Genomic DNA, 12,558 nt, shown 5'->3' with positions numbered 1-12,558 from the left:
CAAATGTATCATATGCTACTATAATTGTATACATGGAAAATCCTGAGTGTGAACATCATCCTGACAGTAAGTCAGGGGGCATAATACAAACAAGTTTACCCCCATTAAATTTATATGGTAGCAGTCCCTCATAAAGGAGTATACATGACCTGTGACACCACTCCTGCTACCATATAAATTTAATGGGGGTAAACTTGTTTGTATTATGCCCCCTGACTTACTGTCAGGATGATGTTCACACTCAGGATTTTCCATGTATACAATTATAGTAGCATATGATACATTTGGGCGCATGACTACAGTAAATTATAATACAGCGCCCACATGATGATCATATTGTATTTCTTTTTTGGCGGTACAGTATTGTGTTTTGAGCCCTCTATTCTCCATTTTTTGGATGCTATATATCTGTGACACCCACTGGTATACACATCTCCTTTTATTATGTATGTGTGTCTTGTATGTACTTTAATAAAGCAATGCGTATTTTATGGCAACATTCTTCCTTAGTCTGTTTGGTTTACATATTTGGTGGGAAGCGCCATGTTTTCTAAGGCCCTTGTTGTGGGAATATATGTACAACACAACAGTTTGTGTGCAGTGACAGGGGAGGATATATTTTGGTACATCAGCTCTGTTGGTTATTAGGCTGCCTTATAAGGCTCCCTGATAGCTGCATTACTGTTTGCACACTGCTGTGCAAACTGCTTTTTTAAAAGCAAAAATACTTTTCTTCCTCTTTTCTGCACAGTTACCAAGCGTTCATTTTTCCACACTTTTGTGTGCAGCAGTCCTGCTTATTAGGCTGCCTGTTGCCATACTTGGACTGAGAGCATCATTGTCAGCCTCCTAAAATCTCTAGGGAGATTCAAATTCTCCCCAATACTATATACACCTTGTACCTTGTCATACACCAGCCAATTTCAGCCTGTTAAATTGAGGTGTAATCTATAGTGGGCCTGAGATAATATTTCAGCCTCCTAAAATCTCTAGGGAGATTCAAATTCTCCCCAATACTATATACACCTTGTCATACACCAGCCAATTTCAGCCTGTTACATTGAGGTGTAATCTATAGTGGGCCTGAGATAATAGTTCAGCCTCCAAAAATCTCTAGGGAGATTCAAATTCTCCCCAATACTATATACACCTTGTACCTTGTTTTACAGTACCATATAGCTGGTGGTATTTTGGGTACATTTTCCCAAAAATGAGGAAGTATGGTGGAAGAGGCTGTGAACATGGGCGGGGGTTGCCAGCTGGTACTGATGGTGGTGGTGCATCTGTTGGTTGTGGCAAAAGCACAATAGCACCTAAGGCAGGAGGTGTTGAGCCTGCGTCATGGTCTGGCTCCGGAAGGCCTGGAAGGCTACCTTTTCTGGGAGTAGGTTAACCGCTTTTAAAGCTGGAGCATCAGGAACTGGTTTTGGCTTACATTGCCCAAACAGACTCCAACTAATATGCCCTCCTCTTCTGAAGATTCAAAAAATGCAAGCACTGAGTCGTCAAGTGCTGGCTCCTGGTCAGGAAGAACCCCTTGACTTGTGTCCTTTACCCCCACCAAAAGTGAATGATGCAGCAGGCCACACTTCACATTAGTCCATGTAGCTCTTTCTCACATACCATGCCTGGGTTATCAAGACAAATCGTGAATTCCCCAGTCCAAGATGAATCTGACATGGAGTGTGGGTCGCCAACCAGGGCAGTGGGGTTAATCGGTACCGGGCCGGTGTCTCAGAGGGATGTGTCACGGTGGTGGTGACCTGGTCCGTGGTCCTGGGCGTCCATGCAAAGGGGTGAATAATGTTTATAGGTGAATGATACGTGACGCCACCTGTGGTTTCTGATCAGATTGACCAGCGCTGTAGTGTCGCTTCTCTGGAACAGATGTTGTGGTGCAGCTAAGATGTAGAAGCCCTGCACAGGTAGGGCCGTAGTCGCAGGGCAGATGAAAGAGTTGGTAGATGGTGTGCAGTGCAGGATGTAGCAGAACCGTGCACTAGGCGCAGGAGAAAGATGACAGACACAGTCGTGCAGTTCCTTTACCTGTACTTGGTAAGTGCTGTCCAGGACCCAGAGTGCAGATGGAGAAGGAGTTGGTCGGCCTGGAAGCAAATTAGGAATTCTCTCTCTGCAGATAGGTAGTGTGGCCTCCATTCTAGCGCTTATCTGAGGTACTCGCAGTACTGAGTTCACTGAAGTTCCCCCTGTTGACTCTCTTTTGGAACTTTCTCGTATGGCAGGCAGCCGTAGCCTTTTCCTTCTGGCTCACACACGTCGCTCCTGGGGCCTCCGAGCCTTTGTTGGGAACAGAGCATTTACAGCTGCTACTTCCTCCGGTTTCTGCTGCAGGACCGTCAGTGTCCCTACAAACTCGGAGACCGGAATCCGGACCTTGCGCTCCAGCTAGGAGTGAGCCTAAACTCTGCTCATCCTCCAGCTCCCCTTCTCACGTCCACACACTTCCCCTTCCCTTTACAGACTGCCCTAACTTCCCTCCTCCCGACCACAGAGAGCAGCTCCTCAGCAGTCAGGTTCAGAGCTCTCCCTGCTGGCCTGGAGTGGGAACTGTGTTGTGTGTTAGTTTAACTGCTAGAGAGATCCTTCGTTGCTCCCAAGCATGACATCACACTCTCTAGGAGGAAGGTAATGCCACTGTGGCGACCGTACTCCTGGGGGCACCACAAGTCCACTGATGCCCAGCCACTGCTAGATGATTCTGCTGGTACATTGACCCAGACCACTACATTCCCCTCGCACTCTGCACAGCCTGAATCTGACCCTGATGAAACTCAGGTTCCCCTTCCCGCATACTATACCACCTTACACGGTGACAAAGAGGAAGGTGCAGATGAAAGTGCAGGTTCCTTGAACAGGTGGGGGGGCATACTCATGGGTGATGGCACTGGCACAGGGCCCCTCATAGTACACAAAAGTTTCTCTGGCGGTGGGTGGGCCACCCGCCGTCAGACACACCTCCGTACTATAAGGGGCCCTGTGCCAGTGCTGTCGCCAACGAGTGGGCCCCCCCTGCTTGCTCAAGATCACAGCACTTGCAAAGTTGAAATACTTACCTCTCCGTGCTCCACCACCGTGATGTCTTCCGCGTTTCCTGACAGTGACATTCTGGTCAGAGAGCGCGATGACATCACGCCCTCTGCCTAAACAGTTCAAGTGCAGAGAGATGGAAGATGGGGACAACGAGGAGTCCAGAGTACAGGGATTCCCTAGCGAGGATACTTATTTAATTGTTTTAAAGGTTGGGAGCAATTTTTGGGGAGCACTATACTCTGGAGAATGATATATGGGGCCCACCATACACTGGAGCATTCCAAAGGTGGACATCAGACACTGGAGCAGCATTTACAGGGCCCATTATACACTGGAGCATTAGAAATGGGGCCCATTATACATGGAGCATTATTTGGGCCCAGTCGAGCTTCATCCATCGGGACCAACATATACTGTAGCATTATGTGGAGCTCATCATATACTGTATCGAACATTATATGGGACCAATGATTCTGTATGGAGAAATATATGGGCCTCATTACTCTGTATGGCGCACTATGAGGTGGCCATAATACTGTATGGAGTTATATACTGCCCGTTTTTGGAGCTATTGGAGAATTTACAATGGATATCAGTCATGTGATGTAAGAAGTGAAGTATTTTTCATTGTACTATACCACTATTTCTCTGCCGTATCAGAGGATCATGAATTGTGGCATGTGTTAAAAGAGACCAGTGACACTCTGTGGCCCTGGGCCCACAAAAATCTGGAGCCTGCCCTACCCCCCCACACAACTTTAGCCAAATAACCCCCAGTTTTCAATGCCTAACTATTATTATAAAGTAAATTAAAGGGAATCTGTCACCCCTTTTTTGAGATATCATATAATGATATCATTCAATTGTGTGTCACATAAGGATTATCTTAGTACTTTTGCTTCCCCCTGACCCCGCACCTTTCATGCATAAATACCTTTTTTATATCGGTTCAGATGTATGTAAACTGCCGCTGTCCGGGGCTTATTCAACTGCTCCTCCCTCCCTGTCTTGCTCTACGCATTTCTTCTTGTGTAGAGCAAGACAGGGAGGGGGGGAGCAGTTGAATAAGCCCCGCCCAGTGGACCGGACAGCGGCAGTTTACATACATCTGAACCGATATAAAGAAGGTATTTATGTATGAAAGGTGCGGGGTCAGGGGGAAGCATAAGTACTAAGAGAATCCTTATGTGACACACAATTGTATGATATCATTATATGATATCTCAAAAAAGGGGTGACAGATTCCTTTTAAGGTTGACAAGCTTAAGTAATAAGAATTGATGTTTTTGGCATTAAAATGGGCACTGTAGATGTGTTTCCTGTCCTCCACTCACTGCTGACTTTTCTTCCCCATTGACAGAAACAGAGTCCAGAAAATGAGTCCTGCTTTTCTGCCAAAGAGTCCAGCATTTTGAGTCCAGCTTTCCAGCAACAAAGTCCAGCATCATGAGTGCAGCTCTACAACATAGTTGCCACTCCACCAAGCCATGCAAGAACTCCTTGCTGACACCATAGCTGCGACTCCACCAAGCCATGCCAGCCCTCCTTGCAGACACCATAACTGACATTCCTGGACTCTCACTGAGCTGCCCTTGACTCTCCTTCAGTTCCATTCTTCACCCAGGCTTGCTTTCAACTGAGGAACTATCACCAACAGTGATTGACACACCTGAAACTCTTTTATAGAGCAATCACACCTGTTACATAATCACGTGCACAAACTAAAGTAACCTAAGTGCAATGACCCTAATGACCACCGGGGGGAAAACTACAACTGAAACCACCACAGTGCAATGACCCTAATGGCCACCGGGGGCAAAACCACCTTTGGCACACAGCCAAAGGAAATAAAAAGGTTACTTTGTGCATTTAATCTGTCAGATCCAACCTGGATCATGACACACTCACCATGTTTGCAGTATTTCTCAAAAATCCTTTATTTCACCTATGGTGCATGCATTTGAGTGTGGGTTTCAGGTTTGTGGAGGAATGCGGGGAGTGCTGGAGAGGATGACGGCCGTTTCGCGTGTTACTGCTTCAACGGGTCCAGGTGCATCAAAGGTCCAAACTTTTAAGAATTATGGATGCAACCCAAATCTCTGCAAGCTTAGCAATGTTATTATTTAAGGGTTTTCAAATTACTGTTACAAATATATATATTCATTTTTCTTTTTCCAAATTTGCCAAATCATTGACTGACCTGACTAAAATGGGGGCTGTAGTGGTTAGTTGTAAACCTGAGGCAGTCTGTGCCTTCACTGAGCCAAATAAGCATTTCTCTTTGTTGTTTCAGTCAAACTGAGAGCGTTCTTTTCGTGTAGAGGTTAATACTTTAAATTTTGGAGTTGAAGCAGTTTTATTGCAAAGTACAATGTCTCTTTGCGTTATTCATTTTAGCAAAAAATTTCTTGTGTTGAGAGAGACTATGATGTTGGTAATTATGAATTGTTGGCAATCATGTGGGTTTTTGAACAGTGGCGTAAGCATAAAATAACAGTCATCACAGACCTCAAAAAATTGACTTATTTAGAATCAGCAAAATACTCAATCCTAGGCCGAAGTGTTGGACTGTGGTGCCTAGGGCCCAAATATAGAATTAATTTTAAAGGCACACACTATGGCTACACACAAAGGCCTTTTAGGCAATATACTAGTTAGAGTGGAGTGTGGACTGTAAAATATGGATGGCTCCTGCACATCTACTGTTCTCACACCATTACTGATAAACAATTGCAATGGTTAGTATTAAACGGGGTTCACCAGTAAAATGTAATAGATAGTATAGGTGATAATAACTTATTGTACAAGCCATGTCCAGATCATATCAGATCAGATCAGGGAACTCAGCTTATACAGCAGTGAATCGCAACTTATAGTTGCAGCTTCTTTATGACAAGTCCAGGAGTGTGGACACTCATAAAGAAGGTGTACAGACATAGATACTGTAGCGCGACTACCGGTTCCCCTGCATGATTTCTCCTTCTCCCTCCATGCAGGGACACCGTCTTACTCATTGCCTTTGTCCCGGCGTAGTTTTCAGCATGCTCCTCCTTGCTGGTCTGTGTGCACACTGCAGCTCTCAGCGATGCACTAGTAAGCACGTGCACATACACCCCTGTTTTAAAGGGGCACATACATGGTAAAGTGCCCCCAGTTGTCAGCTGGGAGGCATTTAGTTAATATGAACACTTGCTAGATGTCTCCCAGCCAATAGCTGGGAGGCATCTTGTACATAAGAGAGGTTAGAATAACCATGGGAAAAATTACAAACACACGATATATTTATATATATGTATAATATAACAATCTCATTAATATATAGTAGTATAAATAGATATCAAAAGTGTGGTTGAACCAATCCCCCAAACAAGGGATGGCAGACCATCCGGTATAAATGGAAAAAATAACTCAAAGGTGGATGGGAATAAAGAATCCCACAGGATAAAAAAGATGCAACATGAATGATGATAAAATAATAACAATAATAATAATAAATGGCACAATCTTTCAAAAATAAAAATGCCTTTATTGAAATATTGGCACAACAATTAAGTGCATTAAAAATATATATGTATATATAAATATAATGAAATAAACTAAAATATACAACCACATTAGCAATGTATTTATGGATAATGGAAAAACCAATCCATAACGAAAAGGCTTAATTAATGATCCAGGTACAAAAGTGCATATGTATAGTGACACAAGGATAATTACATATATAATGAATGTGCCCAAAGTGCAAAGGTACAGCTGTGCAAGGAATTCAAATCGCCCTGAGGCGTGTGCAACTAAACACAAAATGTAAAATACCTGTAAGCCAATTAACGCTGTGTGAGTTGTATAAAAACGCTCCCCGACGCGCGTTTCGGAAATAAAATCTCCTTCGTCAGGGGGATAGATAGGTATCTATCCCCCTGACGAAGGAGATTTTATTTCCAAACCGCGCGTCGGGGCGCATTTTTATACAACTCACACAGCGTTAATTGGCTTACAGGTATTTTACATTTTGTGTTTAGTTGCACATGCCTCAGGGCGATCTGAATTCCTTGCACTGCTGTACCTTTGCACTTTGGGCACATTCATTATATATGTAACTAGCTGAAGAGCCCGGCGCTGCCCGGGCATAGTAACTAACTGTGGTTAGTTATAACAAATTATAATAATCCTCCATCCCATAGTCCCGTGCCCATATACCCATCACACATCCACGATCCCATAGGCCTGTGCCCATATACCCATCATACATATCCTCCATCCCATAGTCGAGTGCCCATATAACCATCCTCCATCCAATAGTCCCAGGCCCATATACCCATCATACATATTCTCCATCCCATAGTCCCATGCCCATATACCCATCATACATATCCTCCATCCCATAGTCGAGTGCCCATATACCCATCATACATCCTCCATCCCATAGTCCCGTGCCCATATACCCGTCATACATAGCCTCCATCCCATAGTCCCGTGCCCATATACTCGTCATACATATCCTCCATCCCATAGTCCCATGCCCATATACTCGTCATACATATCCTCCATCCCATAGTCCCGTGCCCATATACCCGTCATACATATCCTCCATACCATAGTCCCGTGCCCATATACCCATCATGCATATCCTCCATACCATAGTCCCGTGCCCATATACCCATCATACATATCCTCCATCCCATAGTCCCGTGCCCATATACCCGTCATACATATCCTCCATCCCATAGTCCAGTGCCCATATACCCGTCATACACATCCGCCATACCATAGTCCCAAGCCCATATACCCGTCATACATATCCTCCATCCCATAGTCCAGTGCCCATATACCCATCACACATCCTCCATCTCATAGTCAACCATTATGACATCATAATGAGCGGCGGCAGGGCTTGCAAACTATGATGACATCAGCGTTGCCATGGCAACCATTGTGACATCATAATGAGGGGCGGGGCTTGATATGCACACACTGCTTCCCCAGTATGCAAATAGGGGCATTATGACATCATAATGAGGGGCGGGGCTTGACGCGCACACACTTTTTCCCCAGTATGTAGACGGGGCAAAATTGTTTGGTGAACTGGAACGCGCGGGGTTAAAATTTCGCCTCACAACATAGCTTAGGACGCTCTCGGGGTCCAGACGTGTGACTGTGCCAAATTTTGTGGCTGTAGCTGCGACGGTGCGGATGCCTATCCCGGACATACACACATACACACACACACACACACACACACACATACATACATACATACACACATACATACACACTTTGAGCTTTATATATTAGATTATCCTTGTGTCACTATACATATGCACTTTTGTACCTGGATCATTAATTAAGCCTTTTCGTTATGGATTGGCTTTTCCATTATCCATAAATATATTGCTAATGTGGTTGTATATTTTATTTTATTTCATTATATATACATATATATATATTTTTAATGCACTTAATTGTTGTGCCAATATTTCAATAAAGGTATTTTTATTTTTGAAAGATTGTGCCATTTATTATTATTATTGTTATTATTTTATCATCATTCATGTTGCATCTTTTTTATCCTGTGGGATTCTTTATTCCCATCCACCTTTGAGTTATTTTTTACATAAGAGAGGTGCCTGGGCATCCCCTATAGTAACTATCAGGTGGTTTAGTGTGTGCAACTGTATGTTGCCAGATGCCCCGTTCCTAGTCTGTTAATATTTCCCTTATCCTGTGTGTTCGTTAGTCCAGTATAGGCAGTGTCTGTACCCTGAAACTGCATCGGCGGTACCTGAACTGTTTCCTGAGACCAGTGTGTCTAAACCTGTCCCTGTGGCCTTCCTGTTGGCACAGTCTGAACCTGTCCTTATGTCTGTCCCGTCTGCTATCCGGAGACTGCACAGTCAGAACCTGTCCCGGTGGCTGTCCCATCTGCTATCCAATGACTGCACAAGGTGAACAAGGGGCCATCCTTAGTCACGCCCCTCCTGGGTAAGTCCGGTCTGTGGCACAGTCCTGCCTCTTCCTGCCTTTTGTGGATCTCTCACCCTCTGCACTGCTGGCCTCGCTCTGCATGGCATCTTCTTAGGTTTAGTCAGTGATTTCATCGTCCACCACTTTGTCTTCCACTTCCACAATCTGGTCCTCCTGACTTGTTGACTTAACATCACTAGTTGGCAACTGTGTCTCATCTCATCATCTACCTCTTGAGACATTAAATGCCGTTCCCCATCGTCGTCTTCTACTGACCATGGCTGCTCAAATGTTTGGACATCACAACACACAAGTTCCTCATTTCCCTCTTGAAACGTGTAAGGTTGAGAGGCAAGAGTCAATAAATGGAAATTTAAAGAGCTCCTCGGGAAGTCTGAGTTTGGGATCACTTGTCTCCTGGGATTCACCATGGTGGGAGGAAGGAGGATCAGGTTAGGATTATGTGGTCCACACACTTGGCTATTGAGACTGGATCATGTGGACAGGGTGGTGCTGAGTGGTACTTGAAAACATACTGGAAGCAATATCTGCCATCCAAACAACCACCTGTTTGCACTGTTCTATCCTGCAAAGTGGGACATGGAGCTTGTGGTTTTGGATGAACATGTTTGTTGTGCTCCCGCAGAAGGCACATTTTCACCTTGCCCATGGCCTCGTCCTCTGCGGGCACCATCAGCAGTACATCCACTTCCCTGTCTGTAAACACACACCTTTTGCATAAATTAGGTAAATATGCCTACAAACTTTACAGTAGTGATAGGGAAAAAAAATATTTTGCCCTGACAAGGACTGTTCTTTTAATGGTGCAACATCAGCAGTACACGTATACTGCAATAGCAATACTAAACCCTGCCTAGATGTCTCTAATCCTAAACTTTCCCTCCACTGAGTCCAGATAACAGCGGTTTTACTACAGAAAGAAAAATATTTAGCCATGAAAAGGACTGTTGTTTTTTTTGCTGTAGGAGCAGTATGCAAGTACAGTAGTTCTATAGCAGTATTATTAAACCTTGACTATATCCTTGCTCTAAACTACATTTTCCCTCCTATAGCAACACTCCTCGAACTGCTTCCTGAACACACTGTGTCAAGCTTTCCGTCACTGGGTCTTATATAAGCCCCCATGACGTGATGAGAGCGACAAATCACAGTAATGCCAGTGGCCAACATGGCTACAGCATTTCCTGGAGTAGTGAAAAATCGACGCATATGGAGTGCGGACTCAAGCATAATGTTCGAGCACCCGTGATATTCGATCAAGCACCAAGTGTGTCTGAGCAGCACGATGCTCTATCGAGTGTCGAGCAGAGACGCGCTTGCTCGCTCGTCATTTGTTGCAACTCAGTATGTGGAGGATCAAGTTAGATTCAAATTTCCTAAGTTTTGCAGATCCATGTGAATTTGAGCTCTTTGAGTTTTAATTCGTGATTCACTAAAAAAAAAATACTCGAATGCCGTTTTGGTGAACTATTTAGGCCCCACAAATGGTAAAAAAAAAACAGTACCTCACTGCTCTCCTGTCTACCCGCCGCATTGCATGCTGTTCACTGGTCCTCTTTCTTCAGATCTAGGTCAGAATTTCAGGCCACAATCAGGCCTTGGGGTTCACTGTGTGTCGAAAGGTCAAGACGTAACATTCAAATATAAGAGTTGTATACTGTGCGCAAAGTGTGTCAAGATATCTTGGACTCCTATCTTATTTCAGAAATGCTATTAATTGCATTTGTTTTCATTATTTTTTATTTTGGAATTTCATGGGGGTCTTTGAGAATACTTTTATTACCATTGATTCATTTTTAGAGGGCGTGGTTTTATATAAAAGATACATTGATGATTTATTCTTAATCTTTGACACCAGTTTTATTCCAGTTGATGTCTTTACTTCTTCCATACAGAACAACATATGGGGTTTGGAGTTCACCCCCCACATTAATAATACCCAGATGGACTTCCTTGATATCACCTTTTATATAAAAAACTCTAAAATCTATACCAAAACCTTTTTTAAGAAGGTAGACTCCAATAGTTATGTCCATTTTAAGAGCAGCCATTATTCTAAATGGCTTTTTAACATTCCTCATAATCAATTTCAGAGAATCCGAAAGAACTGTACAGAAGATGAGGATTTTAATAATCAGGCTGAGGTCCTCAAGGAAAGATTCCTGGCTCAAAAATACCCTCCCCAATTGGTTCATTCTACTTTTAATAATGTTTCAAAAAATTTTAACCAGCAAATTCTTTTAAGTGGGAGATCTAAAGAAAAAGATACACATGCTAATTATCAGGCCAATTTTATTACTACCTACAACTCCCAACATAAGGAGATTAAAAATATACTAGGGGACCTATGGTACATTATCCAAAAAGATCCTGTACTTAATAAAGTTCTTCCTGACAAACCTACGGTTACATTTAGGAAGGCCAGATCACTAAAAAATCATCTGGCCCCTAGCAGATTGAGCCAATATACTCCCGACAATCATACAGGCTTGACACCAGGCATTTTTAGATGCCAGAGGCCCAGTTGTAGCCTTTGCAGTAATATTGCCCATAATACCTTCATCTTTTCACATCCATTCACTTCAGAAAAATTCACCATCACTAATCACCTGTCCTGTGTGTCTGCCTTTGTTATCTATGTTATCCTGTGTCCTTGTCCTAAATTGTATGTTGGGAGAACCACACAACCCCTTCATTGTAGAATGAACTCACATAGACACAACACTAAAATTGGATATCAACAACATGGTCTGTCACGACACTTTGATTCATTTCACCAAAGAGATTTCTCTAAAGCCATCATTTTTCCTATAGAACACATCCCTGAACACGTTTCCAATAGAACCCAAGCATTAAACAGAAAAGAGGTCTACTGGATCTATAAATTGAAGACAATTGGCTCCTATGGCCTCAATATTATCAATGATGCTTTTATTTGATTTTTTCCTTATTGTGATTTTCATACACTTTTATTACATTTTACCCAATTTTATGCCCCTCCTTTTTTTTTTTTTTTTTTTTACAAAAAAACATCATTAAAGTCTAATGGTATAATGGACTAATACATACAAAAAGCATCATTGCAGTCTTATAGTCGAGTGGACTAATACCTTGTAATTGCACCTTATAGCCTGCTATAAGCCAGGTTCTAATACCATTTGAAGTTGTTTTTTTGATTCCTATATAATAAATTGACAAACAATTCCTTTAATATTCTTCAAGCCACTTCTGTTTATTCTAAATGGTTCAGTGGACTAATACCTTGTACTTTACAATCTGCACTTGTACTTTATTAGTCAGGTTCTAATACCACGTCAAGTTATTTTGTTGAATTTCGATTTCTATAAAACAAATAATTTCTAAAAATTTTTTCTCAAACCACTTCAGCTAAATCCAATGGTTTAGTGGACTAATATCTGTTACTTGCACTTTACAGCATACATCTGCACTTCATGAGCCAGGTTCTAATACTCCTTGAGGTCTCACCCCTCCCCCCCCCTTTTTTTTTTTTTCCATTAACCT

Source organism: Dendrobates tinctorius, unplaced genomic scaffold, assembly GCF_039654945.1.
Source record: "Dendrobates tinctorius isolate UK_male_01 unplaced genomic scaffold, ASM3965494v1 ptg000029l, whole genome shotgun sequence".
Classification (NCBI taxonomy): Eukaryota; Metazoa; Chordata; class Amphibia; order Anura; family Dendrobatidae; genus Dendrobates; species Dendrobates tinctorius.
The sequence above is the reverse complement of the archived record's forward strand: the minus strand, read 5'-3'. Positions refer to the sequence as shown.